This window comes from Spermophilus citellus (assembly GCF_964194105.1).
Source record: "Spermophilus citellus genome assembly, chromosome: 3".
NCBI lineage: Eukaryota > Metazoa > Chordata > Mammalia > Rodentia > Sciuridae > Spermophilus > Spermophilus citellus.
Genome location: NC_138184.1, coordinates 177,398,909 through 177,410,603, shown reverse-complemented (window position 1 = coordinate 177,410,603; position 11,695 = coordinate 177,398,909). Strand labels below are relative to the sequence as shown.

The 11,695-nt window shown below is 40.0% G+C and overlaps 1 protein-coding gene across 3 annotated transcripts in view; it reads left to right on the top strand.

The window, feature by feature from the left end:
- Window positions 1-4,450: 4,450 nt before the first annotated feature.
- Window positions 4,451-11,695, top strand: part of CALU (calumenin) — a 39,346-nt gene continuing 32,101 nt past the window's right edge. For 2 of the 3 annotated variants that reach the window (XM_081283785.1, XM_081283784.1), the window contains exon 1: window positions 4,451-4,548. The gene's annotated coding sequence lies outside the window, so the exon portion shown is untranslated. Of the gene's footprint in view, window positions 4,549-11,011; window positions 11,112-11,695 lie in introns of those variants that run through there. The other variant, XM_081283786.1, reaches the window with a different exon arrangement.

Genomic DNA, 11,695 nt, shown 5'->3' with positions numbered 1-11,695 from the left:
GGTTTAAGATATTCCAAAAGGGTCTTTGTCTTCATCAATCGGGGCTTTAGACTGAAATGGTTGGAGAACTTAAAAAAAATAAGCTCTTGAATCACTGTCCTCCCAAGGATGAATTACATCCTAACTCTTGGTGATTTCAATGTCCACATAGATGACCCTTCCATACTCCGGTCGCCATTCTGTGAGATTCTATCCTCCACCCTTCTCAGCCACTGACTCCTCTGATTTCAACTAGATTTTTCCATTAAAACCTGCATCCTACCCCATTACTCCCACTGTCCCACTATGCCACCTCCTATCTTTTCCTCTGAGGTTGCGGCTCATTCAACCCCACCAATCCTACAACCTGTCGCTCCTACCAGGCATCTCAACAAGTCCAAACTAATCTTTCAATGTTATCACACAAAACTTACTCTCCCCCAATTTTCCCCCATCTAGTAAATGGCAGCTTCACTTTTCTAGTTGCCCAAAACCTTTCAGTTTATCTTTGACTTTTCTTTCTCTCTCTCTCTACCCCATTTCTAACCCATCAGGAAATCCTTTCAAAATCTATTTGGAATCTGACCCCTCTCACTACTTTCACTGAATCACCTGGACAAAACTTCCACCATCACTCACCTGCACTATCAAAAAAAAAAAAAAAATCTTCCTCAATGCCCTCCCTGCTTCTAACCTTACCCTTTCCAGTCTACTGTAATTCTTTTAAAATCTTAGATCATGTCCCTTCTCTGCTCAAAACCTTGTCGACGTCTTCCCACCTATATTAGCAGAATGCTGGCTCCATAAGAGATAAACCCCCATACATAAATGGCATAAACCAACTAATTTTTACTTCTTACCCACAAAAAGTCCAAAATGATTGCTTCCGGTCAATGAGTGGCTCTTTAATAGGAACTTGGATTCCTTCCATCCTGTGGTTTAAAGGGTTTATAGAAAGAGGACTTAGAAAACTGTACATGGCTCACTGATGGCCAGTAGTGGAAGGTAGTGTACATCAGTTCTGTCAACCTTCCTTGGTCAGAGATCAGTCATTTGACCACCAGGTAAAGGAGCCTGGAAATGTGGTCAAGTAAGATTCACAGGATGACAAGAAAAGAATTTGGCAAATAGCCAGGATCTGCCACACCATCTCAGATTAAGGCCCTAAGTGTGGCTCTCTCCCCCTCCCCCCAATCCCTGCTACCTGGCTGACCTCATACCCTCCTCCTACTGCCCTCCAGCTGCCTGGCTTCCGGCTGCTCCTCAAATGTTGCAAATATGCTCCCAGCTCCACGCCTTTGCCTTTGCTGTTCACTTTTCTCAGAATGTTCTTAACCACCATCAGATGTTCACTCAGGTGTTACTCCTGAGCCCTCCCTGGCTGTCCTTTCTAAGATGGCAACACCACTCCCAATAGTCCCAACACTCCTCACTCTCCTTCTCTGCTTCATTGCTGTCTTAGCACTCATCACCACCTCTTATATATTTTTCTTTTTAAATGTTTTTAAGGTACTGGGGATTAAACAAGTGGTACTCTACCACAGAGCACATCAACAGCCCTTTATATTTTGTTTTTTAAATTTTGAGGCAGGGTCTGCTAAGTTGCCCAGGCTGGCTTCAAACTTGCAATTCTCTTGCCTTACACTTCCAGTCGCTGGGATTACAGGCATGTGCCACCACTCTTGAATTCTTTTTATATCTTGTTCAGTATCTGTTTCACCTGCCCCTACAGACCAGAATATAAGCACCATGACAGAGTTTAATCCATTTTGTTCACTGCTATATTGTCAGTGTGTGGAACAGTGTCTGACACACAGGAAACACTCAATACATCCATTTGAGGAGTGCGGGTTCAGTAACAGCACATGAACAGAGCTAGGTTGCTTAGCGGGGAACATCACCTTTCTGCAATCAACATCATGCCTTTCGCAGCAGTCCTTCGATGCTGCGCTCAGAGAAGGAATCCAGGGCTACAGGAGTACAAGAGAATAAGCAGCACTATATAGCAAAATGTGACAGCGCAATTGATGGCGACGTTTCTTTTGTGTATCATCTCACCGGTCCTCAAACCCTGCTACCTACTTTCTAACTCTGCTACCTACTTTCTAACTCTGAGGCTCCCATGATGCCTAATCTGCTTCATTCTCCTCAGAATGCTCATCTGTTCTTTTGGATCCATCAGCCCAGTTCTCCACCTTAAGTATCTCTTCCAGCCTATGGGCTCTTTCTTTTTAGATGTTCTTTCATAACCTAGACTGACCATGTCTTGGAATTCACTCATTTCCCTCTACCTCCATGTGTCTAGCTCATTCTCCCCATCTCCCATGATTGAAACTTTTAATTTTTGAGTCCCTTCTTCATTTCTTTCATCCAAGTGATCACTAAATCCAGGACATGTTATTTCTATCTTGAATTTTTTTTTGTTTTTAATTGAATACAAATTGTTATTTAAAATCTCTCTGGCATTGCCGGGTACAGTGGCGCATGCCTCTGATCCCAGCTACTGGGGAGGCTGAGGCAGGAGGATCATGAGTTCAAAGTCAGCCTCAGCAACTTAGCATGCCACTTAGAGACTCAGTGATACCCTGTCTTTAAATAAAATACATAAAAGGGATGGGGATGTTGCTTAGCAGTTAAGAGCCCCTGGGTTCAAATCCAGATATATATATCTGGCATAAAGGTTTCATTTCTGTTTCCTTTTCCTTGCCAGGACAGGTCCCTATCTACAGGGAATGTCAGGGTTTGAGGGCTGTATCTCTAGCAGAATCTCACTACCTGTTCAGCCTTCACTATGACACTTCCAGAATGGTGGTTCTCCCATTTGGCTGTAGTTTCTTGAGGGCTGGGATGATGTTCCCTTCATTGTGCGTCCACCAGTACCTAGCACAGTACCTGACTTCAGGTGGCATTTTAAAAAAGTTTTTGAAGTAATACCTCCGTTTTATAGTCAATCCCTATTTGAAGATGTGCCTGTCTGAGAGAACCACTCTCAATCTCATTCCACAGGGCCCCCACATAGGCACAAGTTTAGAAAACTTCCAAAGGAGACTCACAATTCCCATTGCCTTCAGTTTAGTGTCTTCAGACTATCAAGACCTTCCATGCACCTATGTTTTTCTGCATGGCTTCCTTTCTTAACCTTTCTCAGTCCCTACCTGGCCTGAGGATTTACCCTCTGCTCTGCTTCCCCACTTGCTTCTATTTTTGCTATTCCTTTTGCTGACTAGTCCATTTGGGATTTTCTTAGTCTAGCCTGAGTCACACCTTCCTATGAATCCCTCTCCGGCTACCATCAAGGGTTACTGGCACTCCTTTATTTGAATACCCAGAGCATTAGTTGTCCGTCTTTCATCTTGGCACTTTAAACTAACTTGCTTTGCATTTAAATCTTTCATGAACTTACTACTTGTCTTAACTGAATTTTAAACTATAGAGGCTTTATGTTAAGAATTTAGGTTTGCAGTCTAGTAGTGTAGAAAATAGAGTACCCTTCATCGGTATTTGTTTCAATTCATGACACTAAAATGAACAAGTGAGTTATATCCTGTGTTTTTCCTAAATCAAGGATACGCAATGAAGTCCACTTCTTCAGTTTATTTATATTACTGAGCAATTTCTCGGACCTGGGCAGTAAGCTCAGGGCTGTAAATACAAAGAATAGGCAGATCTCTACTCTGGAAGTTAGTTGGGGAACTTAGTCTGTTTCCCAGAGTAAGTTATTATAGATAAGCAATGTTATACAATAAAATTTGGTAGTGTACTGAAGATACAAAGTGCTATGAGGGCAAATAAAATAAGTGTTATTATGCTTAGTGGGGTCAGGAAAGGTTTCTAGAGCTAACATCTGAACTGGGACGTCTACTGGCCTTCACAAACAGAAAATTAAGAAAATGAATTTATTCCAGGCAAAGGAAGACGCTTGGTGAACAAAGATCACAGAAATGTGAAAGGACAAGTAGTTAAGGAAAGACTAGACGATGGTGGTCATAAGTGAAGGGGCGTGGTGGGAGACAAAGCTAAAAGATACAGGATAGCCAGAGAGAAGAGCTTCCACTAGATGCCACGTCTGGGCAGCAAGGTTTAAGGGTAAGAGATTGAGACTGTTCACCATTGTAATGGCGGTGACGGTAAAAAACGGATTTACGGTCTTGTGGGCATGAAGATTACTAGCAGGGTAATTCTAGACATCCTGTGGAGGCAGAGTCACGCGCTATGAATGGGGACGTGGCGTCCGGACAGCCGCGCCCACACGCCGCCCAAGCACCAGGCTGGGGCCTGCAGCAGGCCCAGGGACTAGACTTGGGCGGGAATCAGCTCCACGCAACTCGGCGCGCTCCCGGGGACGTGGCGCTTTCCAGCCTATCCGGGCTACGCAATTGTGGGGCCAATGGCTACTCGGGAAAGCTCTGCGTCGACGGGGGGCTTGTTGATGATTGGTTGGGAAGCCGCGGCGAGGCGGATGAGGGCGGGGCGCGGACTCGCTTCCGGTTGGGCGGTGCTTTCGCGTGTGAGCTGAGCCGGTGGGTGAACCGCGGCCACCGTGACCTGGGTTGTGAGGCTGCGAGAGAGGTAGGTATCGTGGTGCTCAAGCCTTCTGCCGCCGCCGTGTCCTTATTCGCTTTCTTTCTGTCCTGGAGCCTTGCTCCTGGAGAGGCGTGGGCTTTTTTTTCATTCTTAGCTCCTGTCTCTGCTGGTGCCGGAGTCCAGGCCTGAGCCTTTCCAGGATTCCAGGGCCCGAGGCGCTCCGCCTGGGATGGAACTCCCAGCTAGAATTCCCGCACGCTGTGAGTGCTGCGTCGCGTCAAACTTTGGCTCCCTAACTCATATCTTGTTGGGTACTGTTTTGTGCCTGGCTTGCCGTGTCCTTGCCCTCGGGTCCCTGATCTACACCCTTCACAGTGTACCTCGGACTAGAGGGTCACTTTTGTTTGCCTCCTGAAGGTCGGAGAACTGTAGGGAAGGGTTATTGAATCTGCTGCCTGCCACCTCCCACTCCCCCGCCAGTGTAGATCTGCCAGCCCCGCCCCAAGGCCACATCCCGGGAGTTGGGTGCCTCTGCCAAGAAAGTCGTGTTCGCTGACTTAAAGGGTGTAGGAAGAGGGTGGAAATTACGAATGAAGACCCTACGTGATTTTTTTTTTAGAATATCTTATATAATTGCAAAGAAAACCAGAAATTTTTGAGCTCCGGTGTTTGGTGCATAGTTGAGTCAGCAACGAGAACGGTCTTAAAAGCATTATTAAGGAATTGCTTTTTTTTTTTTTTAACCTTGTTTTATTGCTTCCAACCCTAGATCCCAGTTCTGACTTTATCATACTGTGTTATGAAGTAAACTTAATTCCCTACAGCTGCCATGATTAAGAGTTGTTGAGTGGTTTGAAGTTTGGAAAGCTGCTTTTGTATCAAGGAAAAAACTTCCTGGATCTCCTGCTAAAACTTTTGGGCTTTTTGTTTGAATTTCTAAGTGTACATAGTCCCCGAGAAGTGGATTTTTGTTTGTTTTATTTGAGAACTGAAATGCATTCATTTCCTAAGTTGGACCATAAAGTCAACGTTAATGAATTGTGAATAGGTTGCATCTAGTTTTTTTTTTCTAGTATTTTATTGAGCTTTGGGAGTAGAGAACCCCAGAATCTCTGATAAATTACTGTTTGCCGTGGAAAAAAACTTGACCTAAGACAAATGCATTTTTTTACCTCATTAGATGAGCTAACCAAGTATCAAATAATAGTCATCACTGAAGAATTTGTGGAACAGTTGCAATGAGGGATCAGAGATAATCTATGAATTGTATTTGTAGATAAAATGATTTCCCTAGGCCTGATCTGAGTATTCAGCAATTCAAGGGTTTCTATTTTCTTTTTTTCTTTTTCTTAGAATTACAACTAGGAGAGCCATAAACTACAAAAATCTAATGAGTATTCTAGAGTGTATGGTGCTCAATAGAGCTTTGAAACCAATGTCTCATCATTATTTGCTTCCATTCATCCAGTAATGTATCAAGAGATACTTACTGTAGCAGTATCTATACATTCATCACACAATCTGTACATTGGTACTACAGATTTTCTGTAACATGGAAATGCCAGGGATGTTGGAGGGATAGCAGTATAGTCAGGAATAGCAATTAGAAATGCCTGTTAGGATATAAGGCCCTAGATCCTGCCAGGAGTGATAGCTCACGCCTGTAATCCCAGCAGCTCAGGAGACTGAGGCAGGAGGATTGCGAATTCAAAGCCAAAGCCAGCCTCAGCAACAGTGAAGCACTAAGCAACTCAGTGGGACCCTGTCTCTAAATAAAATACAAAATAGGGTTGGACTGTGGCTCAGGGGTTGAATGCCCCTGAGTTCAATCTCCAGTACCCCCTAAAAAGAAAAAGGCCCTAGATCCTCTCTCTCTGAGCTTTTCAATATGGATGTTGCTGATGTTGCAATTTATGTATTAGAGTTAAGACAGCTGAAATAACACTCTTGAAAGTAGCTGGCTTTTAGCCAGATCCAGTAAGGGGAATTGGGTTGGAGAACACAAACAGGCAGCACCATAGTACTGCCCAGTACTACCCACTTAATCTGATAAAATGTTATCTAAAAAGTGCAAGACAGTGCATTAGAAACTATAGAGGGAGAAAAATTTATAATAGCTAGATGAAGAAATTCTCCCAAATATGTAGAATCTGTAGGGGAACTAAGGAGATAACTTAAAGTAGCCTGTGATCATGATTATGGAGTGCTACAAACAAATGTAGAAGAATTAGTACTGATCATTTCCAGCTTGAGTGATCATAGTAAATAGGTCTTTTCATCTAGAATTTTAAAACAATTTATAGGCATTTGACCCTGAGGAAAGGTTGAGCTAAAATAACTACCAAGTTCTGAAGATTTCATGTGTATTACCAATACACAAAATTAACAAACATCAAATCTCTTGTTTCTATATTTTGCATAGCACTCTTACAATAATTATGTATTAAAGTTTCATCAACCAAAAGGAGACGTTTTTCTTCCAGAATTTCTAAAACTTTTTTCTTACAAGAAAATTTTTGATTTTGTAGCCAGAAAAATTTCAGGTTCCTGCTGGGTTGCTTTGATTATAGAACTAATGAAGCTTGGACCATTAGTTTCCTTATCAGGTATTTTCCTTCAACAGCTAAATTTTGTACTTTTATATACTTAGCAGTCTTGTAAATGAATTCCCACTGCCACAATTAATAAGAATGTATTAATGAACTAATATAAATTCACTGTCACTAGAGAAATGTTAAATAAGTGGCTTGTCAGTGTTATGTCTCCTGTCAAATTATGAAGGATGACATTATTTTTTCATATTTTATAACCTGGGCCTTGGTACAGTTGAGTATAAGTAAATTGCTGTCAGGCTGATAACCATAATCCCCAATTGAAGTAGACACTTAAGCAGTGAGATTCCATTTTGGCTACATTATGGAGAAATGCCTTTTCTGCTGAATATCCAGCTCAGAGAACTGGAATTTTACCACCACACCCATTTCTCCCACTGATTAAAGTTGAGCAATGGGTCTATGGTCAACCGTAATTGGGGGATCTCTTATTGTTAATATTCCTGAGAAGTTGAATTTAATTTTAAACATCTGAATTTCCTGAAACAGTCTACTTTCTGTGATCAATGGATTTTTTTTTTTTAATCAAAAGTAGGAAGGAAGGAATAGGGATAGAGGTAAGAATTTAGAGCTTTCAAGGAAATTTTTGCATATATAAAATAGATTTCATATGACTCATTGTTATTAAAATCAAACTTATGCCATTAATCTTTTCTCCTTTAGATTACTGAAATAATTCATGATAATAACTTTGCAGAAGACCATTATTGGTGACATACTACAAAAGGATGCTAGCTACTTGATAACCTTTTCTGTTCTAGGCCTTTAGTTTGTGACTCTCTAACATGGTGCTGTCCAGTAGAAGTATAATACCACACACCTGTGTCATTTTAAATTTTCAGAGGAAAATTTTTAAACAGGTGAATTAATTTTGATACATTTTATGCAATGTAATACATAAAATAGTATACTTTTGATATAAAATATAACACTATAAATGTGGCATTAACCACATAAAGTAAGGTATTAGGATTCATGTGGATAATGGCTAGACATTTTTTTCTTTTTTAGAAAAAAAAAATTAGATGCTGCTGAGCGTGGTGGCTCACACTTATAATCCCAACAGCTTGGGAGGCTGATACAGGAGGATCTTGAGTTCAAAGCCAGCCTCAGCAATGGCGGAGTTCTAAACAATTCATTGAGACCCTGTCTCTAAATGAAATACAAAAATAGGCCTGGGGATGTGGCTCAGTAGTCAAGTGCCCCTGAGTTCAATCCCTGATACTGAAAAGTGTGTGTGTGTGTGTGTGTGTGTGGGTGTGTGTATACATGATACTACTGTTGATAAAGGAGGGACAGAATTTTAGAGAAACTTATAGGATATTTGATATTGGGAGAAGGAGAGGTTCATTTTTCACAACCCTTGGTTTACCTTCTAGATCACATGTTAGAGCTCATACAGCTAAGTTTTCATTTGTTATGTCATAAATTTTCCTAATATGTTAATTGTTGATGTGTAGCTGTGCTGAAGTCGGTAGAGAAGTGAGAAGGGTCCTTTAGCTTGGAGCTTTCTAACTTTTTGAGTTCAGTGTGGTTAAAAAAAGAATGATAGAGTTCAGATTGGGGTTCAGAAATGAACTCTATTAATGTAGTTCTTCATATGCCTTGTATGAAAAACTTATTTTATGCTGCTGCTTTTCATTTTTTCCCACATAAAATATCCTTTGTCTTATAAGGATATCCTTTGTTTCTACTTGAAATTTTATATGTATATGGATTTTCTATTCTTATGTGTCTATATTCATAAAACAAGAGGCCTTTGTTAGAGAGTCTGATAGCCAGGAGCTGGTATATGTGGGCACAAAGAACTTTTTCCCCCTCAAATAGAAGTTATTTAAAGTGCAGATTTTTGCATTGCTTATTGCAGAGAGGTGAAGATTAGGTAGGACCATTGGCCTTGTCCGTCAGGTGGTCCTTGATGAATTTTTTAGGCAGTTTCATCAGTGGTAAGATAGAAAGCCAGATTTTAGGTGATGGTGGATGTTGAAGCAGAGGCAGCAGTGTACACGCCTGTGTGTATGCGAAAGCAAGCTGGAAGAAATAACAGTCTAGGAAAGACTGATTTGGGATGGTAGAGACTTGAGAAGTGTTGATTAATGAAATGTGGGAGCCTGTAGGGAAGTGGGGATGGCAAAATTAAGAGAGTAGAAGGAAAGAAAAATGAATACATGATAAAGCCAGATCTTTATTGTCTTTGGGATTCTTATGTTCTTGTATCAAAATATTAAGTCAGACATAAATGTAGTATTCCCTCTAAATCACAAAGTGAATCAATTTGTTGTATTTCTGTTTGCTACATGTCTCCAAACTGTACAGTTTCTACTCTTTCCAGGACCCAAGTGTTTAGCCATTTATTCATTTTGTAATATTTGGGGTTTGCAAGAGTTGTTAGGGTATTATGCTGTATTTTATTCTAAAGACATATTTAAGCACTTACAACATTTTTCTAAACGTGAAGTTCCCTTATTAGTAGTCATAAGGGAAATCCCTTGTTACAGTGACTCCTGAATTTACTTGCCTCTGTAAGCTTCTGGCATAGCTATTGCTTGATCATGTTACCAACATCAACAACATATCCTGTTCCTCAATTCATAAAATTGTACTCATCTAAAGAATTATTTAGTTTTAGGTAGAAATTTCATTTTACCTTAAAATAAAGATTCTAATAGCCAACTTTGATGTTGAATTTAAAAGAGCCACTAAGTCTCTGATTTTCTCTGTACTGTTCAACTGATGTAACTGATAGACTAAATTATTGTAGGGTCAGCTGAAATGTTATTTGCCTTGACCAATTTTTTACTTAAAAAAAATTTATCTTATGTTTTAAAGATAGATATGCATTTTTCCTTCAATCTTGAAATACAGCTTGAAAATATCTGTTTTGCCACCTACTATTGAAAATATTTTTTAATGTTTAAATTAAAAGGTAATACATATGAGAGAGTGCTTATTTACAAAAATTAAATGTGCACTAAAGTTCACTTCCATAGTGGTCTCACTGACCCACTGCACTCCTATGTCTTTTCCCTTGAGCCTAGAGATTACTACTATTTACGCGTGGGTGTTTATTTGACCACCCCATTTTCTTGTGTGTTATATTTTATATATATTTAAACAACCTGGGGAGACTCTTTACTTTTTTTTGCTTTTATAAATGATATCTTGAGCTGAGCGCTGTGGCACACACCTGTAATCCCAGTGGCTCGGGAGGCTGAGGCAGGAAGATCCGAGAGTTTAAAGCCACTCTCAGCAACTTAGCAAGGCCTTAAGCAACTCAGCCAGATGCTTTCTCAAAATAAAATATAAAAAGGGCTGGGTGTGTGACTCAGTAGTTGAGTGCCCCTGGGTTCAATCCCCAGTACCTTCCTCCACCTCCACCTCCACCCCCCAAAAAGAGAGATCTTGACATTATTTTTTAAATTGCTTTTTATACTTAATGTATGTTGGTGAGTGCTCTTTCACTGAAGATAGATCCACTTCATTCTTTTTAAACTCTGTGTACTTTTCCTTTTTGTAGATTTAATGTCTTACCAGTTCTCTGGTATAGCTTGTTTCCAATTATTTTATTTTATTTTCTTAAACTTTTATTTATTTATTTTTTTAGTCATACATGACAGTAGAATGCATTTTGATATATAATACATACATGGAATGTACATACATCAATCATATTGTCTATTCTATTCTGCTGCCCTTCCTATCCTCCCTACTCCTCCCCTCCTCTCCCATCCTTTCTCTCTATCCAATGTAATGTGACACACTTTTTTTTTTCTTTTTCTCATTACAACATCATATATGTATTCTGTTTAACAGTGAGGTTCTACTTCCATCTTCTGTGCAACTCTCCAATTATTTTAGTAACTAAAAATTCTCATGCTGGTTGCAGTGGTATGCACCTGTAATCCCAGCTACCCAGAGAGACTGAGGGAGGAGAATCACACGTTCAATGCTAGCCTGGAAAACTTCGCAAAACCCCATCCCAAAATAAATTAAGAGGTCAGTAGCTGCGGTTAAGTGGTAAAGCACCCTAAATTTAATCGCCAGTACCCAAAAATTAAAACCAAAAAAAGCTGTCATCATTGAACATCTTCTTATGGTTTCTTTGTACAATTTGTGTGTTTTGATGGAATGGAGTGAAAATGTTGAGGAAGTTTCAGAAATATAACCAAACCTAACATTGGTGGGAGCAGTATAAGAAAGATAACACTTTCTACCCCCTTTCTCTATGGATCTCGTGATCTTTCTCCTTGCTTCCCCTGATGGATTTTCAGTCTTAATTATCACATCATTGGGTAACAGGTTCTTTTTTTTTTGTTTTTAATATTTTTAGTTGTAGATAGACACAATAACTTTATTGTTTTATGTGGTACTGGGGATAGAACCCAGTGTCTCACACATGCCAGACAAGCGCTCTACCACTGAGCCACAATCCCAGCCTAACCATCTCTTTTGAGAATGGGTGCTTAGGGAGTAACCACCCCTGATTACCTCCTTAGCTACCTTTCTTTTTTTCTTTTTCCTTTGTATTTATTTTTTAGTTGTAGTTGGACACAATGTCTTTATTTTATTAATTTTTATGT